Source organism: Sus scrofa, chromosome 16, assembly GCF_054392235.1.
Source record: "Sus scrofa isolate SSC_HxYL_T2T_F1_AM1 chromosome 16, Sscrofa_HxYL_maternal_Yorkshire_Landrace_v2.0, whole genome shotgun sequence".
NCBI classification, from domain to species: domain Eukaryota; kingdom Metazoa; phylum Chordata; class Mammalia; order Artiodactyla; family Suidae; genus Sus; species Sus scrofa.
Genome location: NC_139398.1, coordinates 75,794,695 through 75,811,897, shown reverse-complemented (window position 1 = coordinate 75,811,897; position 17,203 = coordinate 75,794,695). Strand labels below are relative to the sequence as shown.

General features: G+C 40.4%; 1 long non-coding RNA gene across 3 annotated transcripts in view; it reads right to left on the bottom strand.

Annotated features, from left to right (window-relative positions):
- The window catches only part of LOC106506544 (uncharacterized), a 143,206-nt gene that overhangs the window by 73,700 nt on the left and 52,303 nt on the right, over positions 1-17,203 (bottom strand). Inside the window, exons 2-3 of one of the 3 annotated variants that reach the window (XR_014830945.1) lie at positions 13,051-13,144; positions 7,893-10,382 (exon numbers count right to left, since the gene is read on the bottom strand). The exons of 1 other annotated variant lie outside the window; for it this stretch is intronic. This is a non-coding gene — a long non-coding RNA (uncharacterized LOC106506544). Of the gene's footprint in view, positions 1-7,892; positions 10,383-13,050; positions 13,145-17,203 lie in introns of those variants that run through there. One more of the 3 variants, XR_014830948.1, reaches the window with a different exon arrangement.

Genomic DNA, 17,203 nt, shown 5'->3' with positions numbered 1-17,203 from the left:
GAGAAATCCTGAGACTCTTTTAAAAAGATAATTTTTTCACCTTCAGAGGTCTTCCAAACAGTACAAACATAAGCATGTTGAACAAACTGCAATTCCTTTTGAAGTGAAATATCGTTGACGTATGATTTTACGTTAGTGTCAAGTGTACTACTTAGTGACTTGACATTTGAATGTGATATGAAATGATGACCACAGTAAGTCTAATAACTGTCCTCACACAAGGTTGTTACCACATTTTGACCATATTATTTATCCTTTATGCATATTATATCCCCATGGCTTATTTATTTTATAGTCAGAGGTTGGTGGGCCTCTTAATTCCCTTCACCTACTTCATCCCTCCTAAGTCCCTCCCCTCTGCAACATCACCCATTTGTTCTCTGTGTCTGTGAATCTGTTTTCATTTTAGTTTGTTTGTTTTTTCAGATTCCACATACAAGTGAGATCAGATGGTATTTGTTTTTCTCTGTCTGACTTATTTCACTTAGCATAATACCTTCTAGATCCATTTATGTTGTCACACATGGCAAGATTTCTTTTTTATGGCTGAGTCATACTCCATTGTAAGTATGTATGTATAATATATATACACATATCTTCTTTATCCATTCATCTGTTGATGGACACCTGGGTTGCTTCTGTATCTTGACTATTGTAAATAATGGGGCCGTGAACATTGGTGTGCGTATATCTTTTTGAATTAGTGTTTTTGTTTTCCTCAGGTAAATAACCAGAAGTGAAACTGCTGGATCATATGGTAGTTCTGGTTTTAATTTTTTTAGGAAACTTCATACTGTTTCCCATAGTGGCAACATCAGTTTGCAATCCCACCAAAAGTACATGAGGATCCACTTTTCTCCACGTCCTCACCAAAACATATTATTTGTGTTCTTTTGGATGATAGCCATTCTCACAGTGTAAAGTGATATCTCATTGTGGTTTTGATTTGCATTTCCCTGATGATTAGAGATGCTTAGCATATTTTCATGAGTCTGTTGGCCATATGCATATCCTTTTTCAAAAATGCCTATTCAGGAGTTCCTGTCATGGCGCAGTGGTTGACGAATCCGACTAGGAACCATGAGGTTGCGGGTTCGATCCCTGGCCTTGCTCAGTGGGTTAATGATCCGGCATTGCCGTGAGCTGTGGTGTGGGTCGCAGACGCGGCTCGGATCCCGCATTGCTGTGTCTCTGGCATAGGCTGGCGGCTACAGCTCCGATTAGACCCCTAGCCTGGGAACCTCCATATGCCGCAGGAGCAGCCCAAGAAACGGCAAAAAGACAAAAAAAAAAAAATGCCTATTCAGTTCCTCTGCCCATTTTCTTTATTGAATTTTATTGAGGTATATAGTTGATTTACAGGTGTTAGTTTCATGGTAAAGTGAATCAGATATATATTATATATAATCAAATATTATATCTAGATATATAGAGATATGGATATACACAGATAAACAAAAATATCCATTTTTTAGATTCCCATATAGGTTATTCTGGAATATTGAGTAGAGTTCCCAGTGCTAAGCAGTGGGTCCTTGTTAGTCATCTATTTTATATATAATAGTGTGTATATGTTAATCCCAAATTCCCTCTGCCCATTTTCAATCAGGTTGTTTGGGATTTTTTTAATGTTGATGTGTATGAGTTATTCATATGTTTTAGATATCAACCCTTTACAGATATATCATTTGCAAATAGCTTCTCCGATTCAGCAGGCTGTCTTTTTGTTTTGTGGATAATTTCCTTTATTGTATAAAATCTTTTAGTTTGTTGTAGTCCCATTTGCTTAGTTTTGCTTTTGTTTCCCTTGCCTGAGGAGACAGATTCAAAAAAAAATATGTCATTAAGGTCAATGTCAAGGAGCATACTGTCTACATTTTCTTCTAGGAGTTTTATGATTTCAGGTCATACATTTAAGTCTTTCTTTTTTTATTTTCTTTAGGGCTGCACCCACAGCATATGGAGGTTCCCAGGCTAGGGGCTGAATTGGAACTGTAGCTGCTGGCCTACACCATAGCCACAGCAATGCGACAGACAAGCTGCATCTACAACCTGTACCACAGCTCACAGCAACACTGGATTCTTAACCTACTGAATGAGGCCAGGGATCAAACCTGCGTACTCATGGATGCTAGTCATATTCATTTCTGCTGAGCCATGATGGAAACACCACATTTAAGTCTTTAATTCATTTTGAGTTTATTTTTGTGTGCAGTATGAGACAGTAGTCCAGTTTGATTCTTTTACATGTAACTGTCCAGTTTTCCCAGCACTACTTATTAAAGAGATTGCCTTTTTCTTTTAATTTTATGTCCACACCCACAGCATATAGAAGTTCCCAGGCCAGGGATCAAATCCAAGCCACAGCTGTGACTTATGCTACAGCTGTAGCAATATTGACCTTTAACCCACTGTGCCAGGCTGGGGATCAAGCCTACACCTCCACAGCAACCTGAGCCTCTACAGTCATTTTCTTAACTTGTGCCACAGTGGGAACTGCAAGACTGTCTTTTCCCTACTGTTTATTTTTGCCACTTTTGCCATAGACTAATTGCCCATATAAGCATTGGTTTATTTTAGGGCTCTCTATTCTGTTCCATTGATATATGTGTCTGTTTTTGTGCCAGTACAAAAAGCCTAGACTACTTTAGTTTTTGTTGCATGGTTTGAAGTCAGGAAGCATGATACCTTCAGCTTTGTTCTTCTTTCTTAACATTGCTTTGGCATTTGAGATCTTCTGTGTTTCCATACAAATTTTAAAATTATTTGTTGTAGTTCTGTGAAAAATATCTTTGGTATTTTGATGAGAATTGCATTGATTATGTGTTGTGTTGGGTAGAACAGTCATTTTAACAATATGATTTTTTCCAGTCCATGAGCATGGTGTATCTTTCCATTGGTTTGTGTCATCTTAATTTCTTTCATCAGTGTCTTATAGTTTTTAGACCACAAGTCTTTTACCTCTTTGGTTAGATTTATTCCTAGGTGTCTTGTTCTTTTCAATGCAATTGTAAATGAGATTGTTTTCTTAATTTCTCTTTCAGTTAATTCTTTATTAATGTATATAAACATAATACACTTGTCTCTAATAATTTCTGCATATTAACTTTGTATCCTGCAAAATTGAATTCATTTATTAGTTCTAAACAAACTGCATTTTGTGTGTGTGTGTCCATGGTGTACAGCAACATGATGTGGAATCTCAGTTCCCAGACCAGGGATTAAACCTTGGCCACAGTGGTGAAAGTGCCAAATCAAAACCAGTAGACCACCAGGGAACTCCCCCCAAACTGCATGCTTTCTCTCCTTTTTTTTTTTTTTATCCTTTTTAAGGCTGCACCCGCAGCATATGAAGGTTCCCAGGCTAGGGGTCAAATTGAGCTACAGCTGCCAGCCTGCACCACAGCCACAGCAATGCAGGATCCGAGCTGCATCTGCAACCTACACCACAGCTCACAGCAAGGCCCAATCCTTAACCCACTGAGCAAGGCCAGGGATGGAACCCCCAACCTCCTGGTTCCTAGTCAGATTTGTTTCTGCTGCGCCACAACAAGAACTCCCCAAACTGCATTCTTGATAGAAGGTGCAGTTGCTCAGTGGAGGGTAATGCAGCTCAGAGTTCACAATTAGAAGGGATGATGGAAAGTAAGTGGCACTTGGCAGCAATTGAGAACACCACTGCAACAGTACCTTCTCGGGGGTTCTTAGATTCACTCCCTATTGCTTAAGGCAGGGAGAAAGTAATCAAAAACTTGCTTCATGGCAAAGTTGAAATTACTTCCAGTTCTAAAATTCTGTAATTCAGTATAGCAATTGACTAAAAATTAAGATATCTCTGCTACTGGCTATGGTCATGTCTACACCTTCAAAACACTTAACTTGGGAGTTCCCATCGTGGATCAGCAGTTAAAAAACCTGACTAGCATCCATGAGGATGCAGGTTTAATCCCTGGCCTTGATCAGTGGGTTAAGGATCTGGTGTTGCCATGAGCTGTGGTGTATGTCGCAGACGCGGCTCAGATCCCGAGTTGCTGTGGCTGTGGCGTAGGCCAGCAGCTACAGCTCTGATTGGACCCCAAGCCTGGGAACCTCCATATGCCGCAGATACGGCCCTAAAAAGACAAAAATAAAAATTAAAAAATTAAAAACTTAACTTGATTAGGTCATTTGGAAAAACAAGAATTTATTTCAATCCAAAACAGTTGCAGGGATTTCCACCTAAGAGAGAAGTCACTAGACACCAGTCCATCGCTATTACAGCCTGAGCTTGTCTTTCTTTGGATTTACCTACTTATCATTGGCACTAGAGCATTGCAAAGCAAACAATAGATTTTATTTTTGTTAATTTAAAGGTTGCTATTCACTAGTCATTCTTTTATTTTCAACAAAACAGCCTAACTGTAAACACTGTTTTTTAAACACGCAGACATTAACAATGAGAAATTCTTAAAATTTTACGAACATTCTTCCTTTCATGTCTCTAACTCTGTCATTCAATATTTTAATCTCATCCTGGTGCTTCCAGTCCCCTAGAACTACCTTTCTTTGACTACATTGGGCTGAGGCTTTTATGTTACATTGTCTATTTTTTTTTTTTTTTGTCTTTTTGTCTTTTGTTGTTGTTGTTGTTGTTGCTATTTCTTGGGCCGCTCCCGCAGCATATGGAGGTTCCCAGGCTAGGGGTCTAATCGGAGCTGTAGCCACCAGCCTATGCCAGAGCCACAGCAACGCGGGATCCGAGCCGCGTCTGCAACCTACACCACAGCTCACGGCAACGCCGGATTGTTAACCCACTGAGGAAGGGCAGGGACCGAACCCGCAACCTCATGGTTCCTAGTCGGATTCGTTAACCACTGCGCCACAACGGGAACTCCATGTTACATTGTCTAATTCTCACAACATCCCCACGATGTGGCAATCATTAGCCCTATTTTACATATTGGAAACTGAGGCTCAGAGAGTTTATGACCTGCCCAAGTGTACACACCAAGTGACAGGGATCAGTTTCAAGTCCAGATTTACCTTATTCCAAAGAACAAGTCCAAAAAAAATACGTAGAAATTGTTTTTATACCTTTACTATGTGCCTGCAGGCACTGTGCTAAGTATCTTATATGCATTATCTTAGAACTTGACAGCAAGTTGATAAAGTAGGTTTTATTCTATTGCTGGGAAATCTAAGGCATAGACAGATTAAGCGACTGGCCCAGAGTCACTGGCAGTGGGCAGAAAAAAAGAAGATGCAGGGGTTTTGACTGTTAGGCCCAAGCTCTTAACAAGGAAAATACACGGCATCCTCCGTTCTACCAGTCTAGCCGTATTTTCGCATTCATGAAGTCACAATCTACACACTGTTCTGTAACTTGGTTTTTTTCCTTTGAGGTAAAGGTAGTGGGTTCTCAATCCTTGACTTTAAACTTGAAATGACACAACTCAGTCCTGCTCCCTTAAACCAACAGTTGGCCCCTGCTCTCCCCGATGGCCCCACTGCTCCATCACAGCCCACATACTGACCTCTCACCTCAGTCTTCCGCCCCTCTGTCGCACCTCAGCTCCTCACACTGGTTTCACCTTCAGCTCGTCATCTTACACCTACCCCTCAAACCAAATACCGTATAGAGGTCCACTGACCAGACCTCAGGTTTCAAACAAGCTTTCGTCTCCATGATCTGGCCACGTCTGCCCACTCTGGTGAGCCACCTCGTGCCACCCAGCCTGCTACCCAGAACTAGAACCTTCAACACAAACCCTTCCTCGCTACCACTTGCCACCTTTCCTAGACTGGTTCTCACTTCATGAACAAGTCAGCAACAGGAATTCCAATTTTCCTTTAGTTTGAAAATAATATCCGATGTTACCATTTAAATAAGGAGACGAGAATTTCTTAGTAAATAGGCATGGACTACACCGCCCAGAGGTTGAATTACATCCACTGCTCTGCTTGAGCTAATCTCACTATCTGGCTTTGGGGAAGTCACTCCAGCTCTCTTGTCATCAGTTTCTTTATCTACAACAGGTAGAAATAGATGGTTCCAGACCCCTGCAAACTTTATTATCTATCCTATTACCTCATCATTAAAGAAATGACAAGACTAGTAGATATTCCTGTCATCAAGGTTTTGGTCAAATCATCAACCAAACAAATGAGGCTGTTTAAACAATCCAACTGCCAAGTTTACCTTGGGGAAGAAGGGGAGGAATCAGGGCATTTGGACATTCCAGGACCTCACCGGAGGCCACACATGAAGTTGATGATAGTGTGCCGGCTACAGTGAAATGAAATCAGGGGATCCTCGAATAAATGGGGTGCACTTTGGAATGAGCGAGCACTTTCAGTGAGTAGAAGACTGTTGTCTGACTGAAACCAAAATGAAATCTACTTTTTTTTAAATGTTTTTTTTTAAAGTTTGGCTTAATCTCTTGTTTTTCTCTCTTCCTTATGTAATCTTGTCGGATGCGGCGTCAGAAAATCATAAATCATTCATGGTGCTCTGAGGAAAAAAAATCACTTGTGCAAAGCAGACGCAATATAAAATGAAATAGGAGAAGTTTTTGTATGAAACCCAAAGAAAAGCATACTTCAGATGGTTTCTAGCTCATGATGATCGCTAAGTCCCACAGTCACTATGTTGCTCAGCCACTTGTTTTAAGCTTTTTGTGCTTCATTGTAAATGGAGACTGAGTTAAAGACATAGCTTGTCACAACTGTATTGCATTTTTCCAGGAGTCTTAGAAAAGATACTTCTAGTCATGGCAATTGTGGGGACGACTTAAGCTGGCATGTTTTATTTTCTGCTTAAAGAAGCCAAGAAAGCCCCCTCTTTGTTCAAAAATATCATTTTCAATATGCCCATCACTGCTGTCCATAATTCCTATGAGTTCATTAAATTCCCTTTGTAAAATATGCCTTCCCAAACCCTACATACAAAGACACAAGTAGCCCCCAGCAGAGGTAACCCGTAAAGCTAACGTTCAAATATTAATGCCTTAAATAAATTGGTTTAGCTTTATGATTTCAAATGTGACACCTAGCTGTGATGAAGTTTCTCGTAAACAAGCAAATTATGGGATTTTTTAACCTCTTTCATAATCATCAACTCATTTGAGCTTCATAGAAGTAGCACGGCAGAGTTCCCATTGTGGCTCAGCAGACTAAGGACCTGACATAGTGTCCATCAGGATGCAGGTTCGATCCCTGGCCTCTCTCAGTGGGTTAAGGATCTGTGTTGCCACAAGCTGTGGCATAGGTTGCAGATGAAGCTCCAATTCGACCGCTGGCCTGGGAACTTCTGTGTGCTGCAGGTGTGGCTGTTGAAGAAGAAGGAGAAGGAGAGGAGGAGGAGGTAGCAAGGGCAGGTATGTGTTCATTCATTAAGTCATTTCTACAGCAAACATTATTGATAATCAAGCACTATTCTAGGGTGCTAAAAATACAGACAAGATAACATGGCTTGCCTTTGAGCCACTCACAATATATGGGGTGACAGGTAAAAATCATTTTAGAGAGAGAAACGAAAATAAATACAACTCTCAAAAGTGAAATACTTTGTCCTAAGTCAAATAGCTGGAAAATTTTAGAGCAGAGATTTCCTCCTAGGTCTCCCAAGTCTAAGTTCAGAACACTCTCAGAGAAATGCAAATCAAAACCACTCTGAGGTGCCATCTTACACTAGCCAGAATGGCCATCATCAAAAAGTCTACAAACAGTAAGTGCTGGAGAGGGTGTGGAGAAAAAGGAACACTAGTACACTGCTGGTGGGATTGTAAATTGGTGCAACCACTGTGGAAAACAGTATGGAGATTCCTCAGAAAACTGAAAATAGAACTACCATTTGATCCAGCAATCCCACTCCTGGGCATCTATCCAGAGAAAACCACGACTCGCAAAGACACATGTTCTCCAATGTTCATTGCAGTACTATTTGCAATAGCCAAAACATGGAAACAACCTAAATGTCCATTGACAGAGGAGTGGATCCAGAAGATGTGGCACATATACACAATGGAATATTACTCAGCCATTCAAAGGAATGAAATACCAGCTTTTTTAGCAACATGGATGGACCTAGAAATTATCATGCTAAGTGAAGTCAGCCATACAATGAGACACCAACATCCAATGCTTTCACTGACATGTGGAATCTGAAAAAAGGACAGACTGAACTTCTTTGCAGAACAGATGCTGACTCACAGACATTGAAAAACTTATGGTCTCCGGAGGAGATGGTTTGGGGGTGGGGAGATGGGCTTGGGCCGTGGGATAGAAATCCTGTGAAATTGGATTGTGATGATCATTATACAACTACAGATGTGATCAATTCATTTGAGTAATAAAAAAAAAGAAAAAAAAAGAACACTCTCAGAGAAATCCTACAGCTTTTTGTAAATGGACAAATTTTGATGGGGAAAATAAGGGAAAGAAAGCTCCCAGATTCAGGTCCTTCCCCTTAGAAGAATAATCTGGGTTAATTACCTTAGGAACTAGTGAGCAACCAGCAGAACTGACAGAGAATTCTCAGCAGAACCACTGAGGGACAAATTCCCATAGGTCAAGTTCACAATTTCTCTCAGCCCAGAGATGACGTCCAATCTGGCAAAGTGCCTGGCATTTGGTTAGTCCTCAAAAAAATGTCTATTTACTCTCTGTCCAATTGAATTGAAGGTAGTCATGTGACCACTTGTGGCTATGTTACCAAATGACAGACAGTTGCCCAAAAAAACTTTTTGAGATCTCTGTGATATTGCTTTAAATGCCCAGTTCCATAGTATGGGAAAGCTTTAACACATCCTCAAGATCTTTGCTTTTTCCTGATGCTGAGGATCTTATCATTTGGTTCATTATCAATATTTACTCCCAGGTACCAAGGCACAATCTTGTCCCCATTTTCCTTTTCTCTCTCTTCTCTCTCTCTCTCTCTCTCTCTCTCTCTCTCTCTCTCTCTCTCTCTCTCTCTCTCTCTCTTTTTTGTTTGTCTTTTTAGGGCCATGTCCATGACATATGGAAGTTCCCAGGCTAGGGGTCAAATCAGAGCTGCAGCTGCTGACCTATACCACAGCCATAGGAATGCCAGAGCTAAGCCTCATCTGCGTGACCTATACCACAGCTCGAGGCAATGCCGGATCCTTAACCTACTGAGCAAGTCCAAGGATCAAACCCACGTCCTCATGGATACTAGTTGGGTTCATTACTACTGAGCCACAATGAAACTCAATTGTCCCCATTTTTTCAAGAGAAATCTGTACCAGCCATTTGCTAAGTTTCCAAGAATTTACTGAACATCAGACAGTTGTGGAGGGTAGTTACATCACGCACCACTCAACACAGCTGATTCACCATCTTCTGGTTCTACCACGCCCGCTCTCTCCCTCTGTCATATTTCCCACTCCCTTTCCAAAGCAACAAGGATGTCCTTCCTCTTTCCTTAGGCTCAATTATACCATATATCCAGAGTCTTAGTTTCTACCACAAGAGGACTTACCAAGGGCATTTTCCCACCAAAGTGAATCTTTCTTTAGAAAAAAATTCTCACATCAACTGATAAGACAGTAAGAATTTTCTTCCTTTCAGTCTACCCAAGACTAAAAATCAAAACTGTAGACCACTGCCCTTTGTGTTCAGTATTTTTCTGTGACTATATGATGAAAGACGGCAAGAGTTTCTCTCATAATATAGTTTCTAAATGCAAAACTAAGGATTACTTTTACTTCAATCCAATGCCTCTCATATCCACCTGGATTTGATTTTTTGCCACCACCTGCTTTCTCTACCCTGAGTATGGTGTGATGTTTTCTGGGTCCATGCATTAATCAACAGAAAAAAATCATCAACACTATGCTAGGGAATGGGGAAAATTAAGAATCATGGCTCTGTCCTCTAAGAACTCGTAAGCTAATCTTTGATCATGTAATCTTACTGTGGAAAATGACAATGTTCTAGCTTAAGTTTCCTTATCTGTAAAATGATGGTGTTATAAACATCTATCTCATAGGGTCATTGCAAAGAGTAAATGAAGTAAAGCCAAAAAAAGGCAAAATGTGAAGTTCTTGGCTTGGCATGTGGCTAACAATAATAATAAATTGAGGGCAAAATTATAGATCAGTATTAATTGCTGAATGAAACAGGAAAATATACATAAGGCAGACTTGGATAAATTTCATAGAAGAGATAAAAGATGCTAGGATGGTATGTGGGAGGGTAAGTTTCACTCTCATTCAAAGGATTGAGAAAGACTATTCAGAGTGGATAGAAGTTGAGGGGGGTATGAAAAATGAGTAGGATTAGACAAATGGTCTTGGAAAGTCCCACAAGGAGTTGATAATCAGTGTTGAAAAGTTTTCTGTTTCTGGCAGTGTTTCAGTCTTGAAGGATGATGATCTTGGCTCCTATAGGGAGTAAGAAGCAAAGTTGCTGTATTCAGAAATTATTTGGTTGGTAGAACTCTTCAAAACTTTACATCTAAGATTCTCCTTGATGCCTGTGCAATCTCTGAGTGGCATAGAAATGTAAGATTGGGCATTACATTACCTGAAAATATCATTTAGACCAATATTCATTAGATGTCTCAACTGTAGCTGTAGGTACAACATCCCTGCCCCAAAGTCATCTAATTATCAGTTTGTACACCTCCAATTACAGGGGGTTCATTGCCAGTACAATTTTGATCACAGTTAACATATTGAAAAGAACCAGAGGTGGGGAAATAAACAGGTTTATGGGAGATCATGGTAAGAAGGTCATGGATTCCAGAAAGCACAATTTTAGAAGGAATCTTAATTTTATTACTAGTTTGGCCCTAAGCAAGCCACTTAATCTCTCTGGACCTCAGAGTATCTCTAATATAGCTCTAAGATCTTTGAACCCCTAATCAAAAAGTTAACACAGCTCAAATGCCATATTGTAGAGAAAAATCAACTGAAAATAAGCATGCAAAAGTATTTTGTAACTTTTCAATTATAAAATAAAGGGATTTTTATCACCACTATAAAATCACTTGACTTTAATTCAGTAAGCAGCAGCACATCAGTCTCCAGGAATACAGAGATAAATATCCCCCCCTGCCCGGACTTAGCCTTCCTGGAAAGCCTTGTATCCAACATGGACACCACAGTTTAATAGGGATGCCAATACACGATGGTTTGACCAGAGATTGGACCTATTGCTGGGACGCAAGCTGTCATTTAATTGGAAAGTCTTATTAGAGGTATGTGGAAGAGACTAAAATTCTTCTAAACTACTGAAGGCAGAACAAGTATCCACAGGTAGAAGTTCCATGGAAGTGAATTTCAGCTTTGTGGAAGAAGAGCATCTCAATAGTTAGAATTTGGAAGTGAAGTGAATTTCTTCTTTGTGGAAGAAGTGAATTTCAGTTTTGTGTAAGAAGAGCATCTCAGTAGTTATAGTTGCCCATTTAGAACAGTTAGTAAGAAGTTCCTATTGGGGCTTAGCGGGTTAAGAATCTGACATAGTGTCCACGAGGATGCAGATTTGATCCCCGGCCTTGCTCAGCGGGTTAAGGATCCAAAGTTACTGCAAGTTGTAGCATAGATTTAAGATGTGGCTTATATCTGGTGTTGCTGAGGCTGTGGTGGTGCAGGCTGGTAGCTGCAGCTCCCGTTCCACCCCTAGCCTAGGAACTTCCACATGCTGCAGGTGCAGCCGTAAAAAGACAAAATAAGGGAAAATGTTGTGAGTCCCTATTACCAGAAGTATTTCAGAAGGATATGAAGACTAATTCTCCAAGTAGCTATAGGAGACATTTCTGCAGGTTCTAGGAGGTTAGCCCAAAAGTTATATATATCCTCCTAATTTTGAGCCCACAGTCCCACCATACACATTAATGTTTATCATGGTTCATTCATTTATCCAACAAATGTTTAGTGGCTACTCCTGACTTTGGGATGAGCGTGCTGGGTTTAAATCTCAACTCTACCACTTCCTAGCTATAAGATTTTGGGCAAGTTAGCTTTGCTGTATCTCAGTTTCCTCATCTATAAGATGGAAATCATAATGGTTCCTGCTCATAGAGTTGCTATAAAGATGAAAGATGATTTGTGCAAAGCACTTGTGAACAGTGTCTGATACATCATACACAGTCACTTACTAGCAGACGTTTGGAGCAATAGGACTATATGTCAGGCATTGGCTAGATACAAAGTCATCGGGGTTAATAAAACAGATGTGAATCCTACCTTTCATGAGTGTAAAGTCATCCAGTAGAGTATAAAAGATATTAATCAAAAAGTCAAAAAGTATAAATACAGCTTCAAACTATGACAGTTGTACGAAGGGGAAAAAAAGGATGCTATGATAGCATATGACAGAGGAGACGGACTCGTTTAGACTGGGAGGTGCAGGGAAGCGTTCTTTAAGAAGCAGGTGTAATACAGACACATCTCAGCACCAGTGGTTTAAAGGGGTTCCCAGTGTCTGGCCTTAGCATAAGTCAACCAGCTGTATGCTAGGGTACAAAGTCATCTGTCTATCTGAGTCCTAATTTGTGTATCAAGCCTCACATGAGTCAGTGTAAATAGGCTCTCTTTGCTTTGGCTATTAGTTCTCATTTGATTTTTCTCTGAAATCTGGGAAACTCATCAGTCTATCCATCTGTTCATATATACATATATACATAAATACCACATACATAAATATAAATATATAAATATTTATATACATACATATAGTTTCATCCATTTCACCTCTAGGGAATTCAAAGATATGCAGCCTCCAATCTCAAGGAACTCCTGTAAAGGAGGCTGATATGTGCACAAGTTCCTATAAGTAAAGATGCATTGGGGAGATGGAGGAAAATGTGGAAATTTGAAAAAAAAAAACTGGAAATTCAACACAGGCGATGCAGGGAGAATTTTTTTTTTAAAGGTGTTATGTTGAAGCATGCTAGGAAATTCTAAGCAAAGCGAATTCAGAGAAATCAAATCTTATTAACTTTTGGGTTATTAAAATCAATGCATAAAGCTAAACACATCATGACTAGGTGATATTCAAAATCCTTTGAAAATCCTTTATCAGAGACCATGTTGAAGAATGACATACCATCTCTCAAGAAATCCAGTAGAGCCAGTATTTCCTCTAGTCCTGAAATCAATTGCTTTTGGCTTCAGTTGAGCATCAGATGGATCTTGAGGTGCTATGTTATAAGAAAAATATGAATTCTTAAATGCTGAGGTCACACATAGTGTGAGGTGCACAGGACAGGAGAGAACCAGTCATCACCTCACCTCCTGCATCCTCCAGGGTGGCACTTACTGTGTGGAAAGGAGAAGAGCTGTCCCCAGTAACTTAACTGTTAGTTCACTCTTACTTTCTACCTCTCTCTATCAATGAATCTGTCTTTTATTTTTTGCCAAATCAACAGTTAAATGTGCATGCAATATATATAAATTATGTGTGTCCAATGCAACGTGATCAAAGACCTGAGGTCACTAAAGAGATGTGCTTTCAGGAAATAGCTTACTTACACTATACAGCTGAAAGTTGGGGTCTGTATTCATTTCCTAGGGCTGCCCGGACAAACTACCACAAAGTGAGTGGCTTGGAATAACCAAAATGTATTCTGTCACAGTTCTGGAGGCCAGAAGTCTGAAATCAAAGTGTCAAAAGAACCATACTCCCTCCAGAGGCTCTAGGGGATAGCCTAGAGCCAACCTTGCCTTTTCCAGCTTCTGGTGGCTCCTGCATTTCTTGGCTTGTGGCAGCATAGCCCCAGTTTCTATCTCCATGTGGCCATCTTCCCTGTATCTATGTGCCTCGATCCTCTCTCTTCTCTGAAAAAGTCATATGGATTTAGGGCTTGCTCTAAATCCAGGATGCTCTCACCTCGAGATCCTTAACTTAATTAGCATCTTCAAAGATCTCATTTCCAAATAAGGACACATGTATAGACACTTTTGGTTAGAACTTGGGCATGTCTTTGGGGGGCCACCATTCAACCTACAAGATTCAAGGAAGAGGATAATAAAAGTGAGTTAAAGCTCTATTTTGACAGGCTTCGAGTGCCAATTCCAAACATCTTTGAGGCCTTAATCCTTTGCAGAGTTGTGATGCTAGCAACTTTGATGTCAAAAACTATTTAAATGCCCCTGCTATAGGGTCCCCTCCTCTGCAACCAGTTGACACCCTTCAACCTTCTTCCCACTAATTTAATTACTCACTGGGACCCCTGCAGTTCAAGAAGCCTAGACATACTTCAAAGTCTGCTTTTCCACATCCTAATAAAAATTCCATGACATATCCCATTCTCTACATGAATGATGGTGAGTCAACTAAAATAATCCTAATTAAGGCACTAGCTCATTAACATTGTTAAAACCTATAAACTGTGCCCTTAAAGTGTGATAGTGTTGATACCAGCTCCCCTCTGTGAACAAAGAGCTGCTGCAGGAGATACCACCTGAACTTGATGGGAAGAGGAGAAATGCCCTGGCTAGCCCCTTCTTCTTGCCCCCAGATCTCCCACCATTGGCCCAACCCAGCCAGAAGCCAGCTGACCCAGAAGTATGGAAACAACAGCTTACAGAGATCAGCTCCCTGCAACACAGAACAGAGGAGGGAGTAAAAGGCATGGATCTGAGGTCACGGAGCCACAGGACAAGCACATATTATTATCCCCATTTTATGGAGTAGGCCATAGAGCTAAGCAAAGTTTATTAATTGCCCAGAGTTACACAGCTAGTAAGTATTACTGTGGACTTTGAATTCATGTCTATCTGAATCCAAACCCTGACTTCTTGCTCTGTTCTGCTCTCAATACCATCATGGGCATTTCAGTTGCTTTGTCCAACTGCCTTGGTCAAGAGATAGCTTGGGGTTCTCATAGGCTGTTTCTGGACTATCACATCATCAAGAGGATCTTCTCTAGGTTCAATATTTGGATTTTGTGGAGGACACAAAGAAGTATTGCTTATACCTCCTTTCAAGGAAAGACTCGCCATACCTGCGGCTGTGAATACTGTCCTCTCAAGCAGGGCTATTTCAACTGCAGAGAGCTATCTAGTGTAAGACTGTGCCCTTCCCTGGCAGCTCATGTCCACTAATTGATAAAGGCTGGGTTTCTCGGAGCCACTGTGGCAGAACACCACAAACAAGCATCACAGTTCCACTTCTCCCACTGCCCAATCCTGCATCCTCTCCTTTCCACAGGTGTTGATCCCTAACACGAAACCTTGTCTCCACACCTGCTTCTAGAGAACCCAGTGTGTGATGGGCTCTGTTGTTGTTAATGTTCTTACCCTGGCCCATAAACCCCCAATCTAAACATACTCAGTTTGATGGTACAGCAACATCCATTACACTGGACAGTCTGCAGTATACAGTCCTCTTAGTCTACAGGCCTCTGAACCCGCCCTCACCGAGATTTTTCTGGTTAGGCTAACAAGCAACTGCATTACTCTCAGATGGTGAGGCATTTGGTCATTTTTCTTGATGTTCATACTTGGCTGGTTCCCCCAGAGTCAGTTACCAGAAAAGCATTTGATCAGAAGGTGTGTATGAAAGACTTATGTGCTGAGAATTATAAAACATTAATCAAGGAAATTAAAGGAGATATAAAGAAATGGAAAGCTATTCCATGCTCCTGGTTGGAAAAATCAATATTGTAAAACTGGCCATACTACCCAAAGCAATCTACAGATACAATGCAATCCCTATCATATTACTCATGACATTTTTCACAGAACTACAACAAACAATCCAAAAATTTATATGGAACCACAAAAGACCCAGAATTCCCAGGAATTCTGAGGAACAAAAACCAAGCAGGAGGCATAACTTTCCAGACTTCAGGCAATATTACAAAGCCACAGTAATCAAGATAGCGTGGTACTGGTATGAAAACAGACATACAGACCAATAAAACAGAGTAGAGAACCCAGAAATAAACCCAGACATCTATGGTCAATTAATCTTTAACAAAGGAGGCAAGAACATAAAATGGGAAAAAGACAGTCTTTTCAGCAATTGGTGCTGGGAAACCTGGACAGTTTCATTCATATCAGTGAAACTGGAACACACCTTCACACCCTGCACAAAAATAAACTCAAAATGGCTGAAAGACTTAATGTAAGACAAGACACCATCAAACGCCTAGAAGAGAACATAGGCAAGACATTCTCTGACATCAACTTTACAAATTTTTTCTCAGGTTGGTCTCCCAAAGCAACAGAAATAAAAGCAAAAGTATCCTGCTGAATAGCATTGAGAACTATGTCTAGATACTCATGTTGCAACAGAAGAAAGGGTGGGGGAAAAACTGTAATTGTAATGTATACATGTAAGGATAACCTGACCCCCTTGCTGTACAGTGGGAAAATAAAAAATTTAAAAAAAGCAAAAGTAAACCAATGGGACATAGTCAAACTGACAAGATTTTGCCCAGCAAAGGAAACCGAAAAGAAAACACAAAGACAACTTACAGAATGGGAGAATATAATTTCAAATGATGCAACTGACAAGGGCTTAATCTCTAAAATATACAAACAAGTTATCCAACTCAACAGCAAAAAAGCCAACAACCCAGTTGAAAAAATGGGCAAAAGACCTGTATAGACATTTCTCCAAGGAAGATAAATGGATGGCCAACAAGCACATGAAAAAATGCTCAACATCCCTGATTATTAGAGAAATGCAAATCAAAACTACCATGAGGTACCACCTCACACCAGTCAGAATGGCCATCATTAATAAGTCCACAAATAACAAATACCGGAAGGGGTGTGGAGAAAAGGGAACCCTCCTGCACTGTTGGTGGGAATGTAAGCTGGTACAACTACTATGGAAAACAGTATGGAGGTACCTTAGAAATCTATACATAGAACTACCATATGACCCAGCAATCCCACTCTTGGGCATATATCCAGACAAAACTTTCCTTGAAAAAGACACATGCACCCGCATGTTCATTGCAGCTCTATTCACAACAGCCAAGACATGGGAACAACCCAAATGTCCATCGACAGACAATTGGATTAGGAAGAGGTTGTATATATACACAATAGAATACTACTCAGCCATAAAAAAGAACAAAACAATGCCATTTGCAGCAACATGAATGGAACTAGACACTCTCATCCTGAGTGAAGTATGTCAGGAAGAGAAAGACAAATACCATATGATATTGCTTATATATGGAATCTAATATGCAGCACCAATGAACCTTTCCACAGAAAAGAAACTCATGGGCTTGCAGAAC